Consider the following 5,155-nt stretch of genomic DNA (forward strand, 5'->3'; position numbering starts at 1 on the left):
TGTGAGAAACAAACCCGGTGCAAATTCTACTATTATAGAATTACATTGAATGATACTCGATACATCCTCAATCTTCAGAAAAGGTAGCTTTGATTTTGTTCTCTCATTTCCTACTCACCTTTGCTTGAGACTTGTGATGGATAGGCAATGCACATCGTCTTCGGTCTTCCACCACATCGAGCTATTCGCCATCGACATATGACACTCCGAAGCAAGGAAAAGGGACTACATCAACAACAAGTTGGACGCACACATGGATGACATCCGACATGTGTTGGCCAACTAGAAGTCTTCTCCCCTTCGTCATCCGACATCCGACCTGAACCAGAGAGACCGACCCGGGCCGGCCGGTTCTTCTGGACCCAGACGGTCCGCCTGAACCGCACTAGTACACGAAGGCCGTCGCCCGGGTTTTTTCTTGGATCCGCCCCGAGCCGGCCCATGGGCCCGAGGTGAGCGAGCCCGACTATCCGGCGCCCGTGTGCCATTTTACTATCCTGCGCTCGAATCGGTTTAAACGCCTAAGTCCTTTTCTGTAACAGCATCATGTTGGCATCTTGTGAGTGGTGTACCTTTGTGCATGTTCATCTTATGGTGGTGTATGGTATATGGAAATGTTCATCTCAGAGTGCTCTTCATGTTAGTGTCATTTTCATGCATGTTACTGTCCATTTTTATGCCCTAATCCTCATTGCAAAAGTGTTATATGATGTTGTCTGCTGGAATTTATCATAACTTGTTGATTTGTTATTTTTGTTGCATTTTGCATCATATGAGCATGATGTCTATATGTTTTTGTAGCTCCTTCATGCCATCTTTACAGTGGTGCAAGTCGTGTATTTTTATGAGCTTTGTGGTGACTAGCACAAGCATGCAAAGTAGGCCTCATGATGTTGCTGATTTCAGACACAGTATATTTTGCTAAGTCATTTCCTGTTACATTTTGATGCCATGTTGCCATGTTGCTACCATGAGATCCATGCACTTTTTGAGGTAGATTAGTAAGAGTGTTTTGAAGATGTGGTATTTCTATATCTATTCATGCCTCTGGTTGTAATTATGGAGTACACTAGCTTGTCATTTCCATGCTCTACTTTTGCTAAGTATTTTTCCTGGCAGATTGTTAACTTGAGTATCAGTTTCGCCATGTGTTTTGCTAGTGGTCCATGCACCCTATGAACTTGCTCTTTACATGCTTAGCTTCTTGAACATGTCTACTTCATGTTGGTTACCTTGTGATGCCATGAAATGCTTTGTGGTGAGTGGCATGAGCTTGCAAAGTTGCTATCATGAATCTATTTCTGCCATGCTCTGTTTTTCTTCCAAGTCTGAAACTGGTCATATCGTTTGCCGTGTATGCATGGGTGCCACCTCATTTTCTGTGCATCTTTGGCTAAAGTTCAGTAAGGGAGTTTTGTTCTATGCATTTAGTACTAGCACGCCATGGCCCTAAAAAAGCATGTCATGCCTTTGTTTGCCATGATATATTCCTGTAGCATTTTTTTGCTAGCTCTGAACATTGATATCTGATGTTGTTTATGACATGTTTAGTATTTTCTCCAAGTCTGTGAAGTTGTTATCATTTGCATTTTTGCCATGCTGTTTTGGGATTGTTCTAGTGAGTTAAAGCAGGAGCTCAGTGTTCATGATTTGTAGAGCTTCACATGTAATTCACTGCCATGTGCTTTCTTGCTATGTTGGTGTGCTATAGCATAGTTTCTTGTTGCATTATAAGTGCTACTAGATCATTAATGGCGCGCGTTGATGCGCCCGTATATTTTGACAATAAATCGGTAGGTATTTCTAAAAATAAATAGGCATACATCAGAACAATGAAACATCAAGGTAATATAAATAGCATGATGTAATAGTTGTTACATCTCAGGAACAATGCAACAGGGTAAAAAGGCCTTCTTGGACTCAATTTTGATCTAGTACATGAATTTATTCATAAAATTGTGCAATTTTGAAAGCTCTGAAATCTAACCTACAAGAGAATCATTCTATAAGAAAATCAAACCTGAATTTATGCATGAAGCTGAACAATGTTGGAAGTGCTAACATATAATAAAATTATTCTTCGAGAAAAGCAAACCTGAATTTATGCATGAAAATGAACAATGTTGAAAGCTTCAGATCTAGTTTTTGTACAAAACAACAACTCGGATAGAAACCTTGATACAAGCAGACACGTTCACAACACCACATCCGTCCACAAAGCTGAAAATATACCAACTGGTTGATGCTTTATCTGTCGTCCTTTTGTAATTTTCTCTTCATGGAAGATGCGTACCCGTCTGCATCTCTAAAAAAACCTTGAATATTTGAGAGATCAAGTAAAGAAATGTATGGATATATAATTCAAACATCGTGCACATAAACCATTCAGTTATGCACATATATATATATATAATTCAAACATCGTGCACATAAACCATTCAGTTACTATTCATCACCCAGGGTGCAGAATAAGTTATTCTTCACCCGAGGTAATCTTACGATCATTTCATAATTAAATTACGTTTCGAATTCAAATAGTTACATTCGTATTGATTCACTACGTAAAATTTGACCTAAGAAAAATAAAAATATAGGTCATAAGACAAGAAAATTTACAGTTTATGTGTATTTTAGACTATATTTTTACGTTTGTAATTTTACATAACATAAAATATTTTTTACGGCGATTATATATTTTCTTACGGTCCCTTTTTGCGTCGGAAATGAGACAAAACTTATGGAACGTAAAATTACGGTGCATTGATGGTAAAATAGAGAGGGGTGAAGAATAACTATTCCTCACCTAGGGTGACGAATAGCGCGACCCTATATATATATAAATATAAAGGATAACATGATTTGTTGGCATCCGGGTGAGAGACTAATATTCGATGTAGAGATAGCTTGTAACAATAAAGTGACCCATAGGGTACGCCATAGGAGAACAATCAAAAGCTGACATTTGAGGAGATTGTATTTGTACTACTACATGCACGCATTGGCGAAATGCAGAACTGGATCATAGCATCACGAGACATAAGTAGACAATTCCAAGCTACAAAAGCATTAATAAAATCCCACATAGGATTGAAGTAGCATATATATGCATGTTTATTTCTACGATGAAGCAGTTACAATCAACTGAAACTTTTTGCCCAACTATTAAACATGTTCACATATATTACCGATATAATATAGGAAAACGCTAGATTACAGGAGTGCAGCTTAACATTTTTCAAAATTGGCCAAACTATGGACATCAGTAATATATGGAGTATACCAATTCATTGGAGATCTAAGATAAAGTAGGCGGTGTGGGTGAATGCAGACATCAAGATGGCACCCTCTGAAATGATGAATAGGACAATGCACGGTGTGCCACAATGCCCTGCTCCAGATAAACTTCAACCCACTGCTTCCATTCACAAAACACCTTTTTTTGCTGATGACAAGGTCTGCAGCTTTCATTTTCAGAATAGTTAATTTACCACATGAAATTAATCCATACAGCCAAGCAAGATTAGCTAAAGAGCTTGATTGTGTCCTATATTCTGCATAAGGTCGTTGTATTAGCTCCCCTGCAATCTTAGAGATGGTCTGACTAACCCCATGCGGAATAAGCATGTCAAATATAAATAATCAATCAGCAAAGAAAAAAAGTGACCAAATCTACAACTGTATATGTCTCCATTACTTCAGAAGAAAGCAATTCAGCTCAAGGAGTCTTAGGTTCATTGGTAACAAAACTTTCAGATAGGAGTATATGTGCTCTCCTATATAAATGTTTGAGGATTGTCTGGCAGAACTGACTATAATTGTATGATTGGCCAAATTAGCTAGTAACAGTAATTAAACTATACTCTGGCTAGTAAGTAGTATTACATCCTCGGCGTTATCCCAAATAATACTGCATGTGAATCTCTTTAAAAAACTGGTAATAACAATGCTATGCCATTGTTTAGACATTTCAATGGCAATAGTTGAGATAGGTCTAAAATAACTACTGATGTAATGATTATGTAGTTTACCTATCAGATAAGAACAATTCTACTGTCTCGGTGGACTACATCTTGGGACCCTGCAAATCATTTAGCCATGTTAAGTTGTTAACTGTACCCATTTATGAAAAGCAAAGTTTAGGCCATAAGCAAAATAAGAGCATCTAGGATCCACCTAAGTAGCAAAAGAACAGAGTTCAAGCAAAGTCTAGAACTACATACTGTATCCTTTGAATTAATTAAACATCAAGAACAAAAAAGATAACCTTTTTATGTGATTTTTCCAAAGAAATGTTGCTGACATGTGTGTACCATGGACTTTCAGGATCCCTTCATTGGGTTCCATTTCCTTCGTCAGCGACCGGCCGCCTGCGATTGTCAAAATGTCAACACCTCGGTGTGGGCTCAATCCGCTATAATCAGTCTCAACCTAGCCAATGATGGCCTGTGAATCTCTGTGATGCGGGTGTTGTACTTTTTAAGATTGGGCCCGTCGGATATGACGGTTGTAACTGCGCAGACGCCCATTGCAAGGGAAGTTGCTCCGCTGCTAGAGCATGGTAGGGTTTCGTCCCACGAGATAAGAGATGAAGCCGAGGGGTCGAATGAGAGGCGGACAGTATAATGGGAGGCGCGAGAGGGCATACCACGACGGCGGTGAGGAGATCAAAACGGGGGCGGCGGGGCACCTAGGATCCATCCAGGTCACGATGAAGAGAGAGGTCGCGAGGAGAAAGGGGCGTAATTTACCATCAGCGTGACGACGAAGATCCATGGGCAGGAACCCAGGCACCCAGCAAGAGGGCCTCCGTTGAGATGTCATTGTCCGCCTACTTGGCGCACCGCCGTCGCCTAGGTTTACTGCTTCTCGAGGGATTTTTTGCGATGGGGAGACAAGGGGAAGGAGACGTACCGACTGCCTACAGAGCAATACCGAGCAACAAGTGCAATCAGAAAGCCCATATTGGCCCAATTAACCATATATGGCAGAATTTGTTACGGGAGTAGCTGCCCTAGAGACATCCATCCAGGAGTTAGATTGGCCGGCCAGAAAATGTTCATCCGCCAGATCCGATGGACAAAAACCTTGATAGCCTGAGAGGGCAGGAAAAGTGCTCGGTTATAATGTCTTTAAAATGCTGCTGTTAAGCGCAGTT

The 5,155-nt window shown here is 40.2% G+C and overlaps 1 long non-coding RNA gene across 1 annotated transcript; it reads right to left on the reverse strand.

The window, feature by feature from the left end:
• Positions 1–3,371: 3,371 nt before the first annotated feature.
• Positions 3,372–4,322, reverse strand: LOC123150110 (uncharacterized). The gene is made up of 3 exons (XR_006474966.1): positions 4,265–4,322; positions 4,029–4,078; positions 3,372–3,455 (listed from the first exon to the last, which is right to left on the reverse strand). It is a non-coding gene; the product is annotated as an uncharacterized lncRNA (long non-coding RNA).
• Positions 4,323–5,155: the final 833 nt, after the last annotated feature.

The sequence above is a fragment of the Triticum aestivum genome, chromosome 7A (assembly GCF_018294505.1).
Source record: "Triticum aestivum cultivar Chinese Spring chromosome 7A, IWGSC CS RefSeq v2.1, whole genome shotgun sequence".
Lineage (NCBI taxonomy): Eukaryota > Viridiplantae > Streptophyta > Magnoliopsida > Poales > Poaceae > Triticum > Triticum aestivum.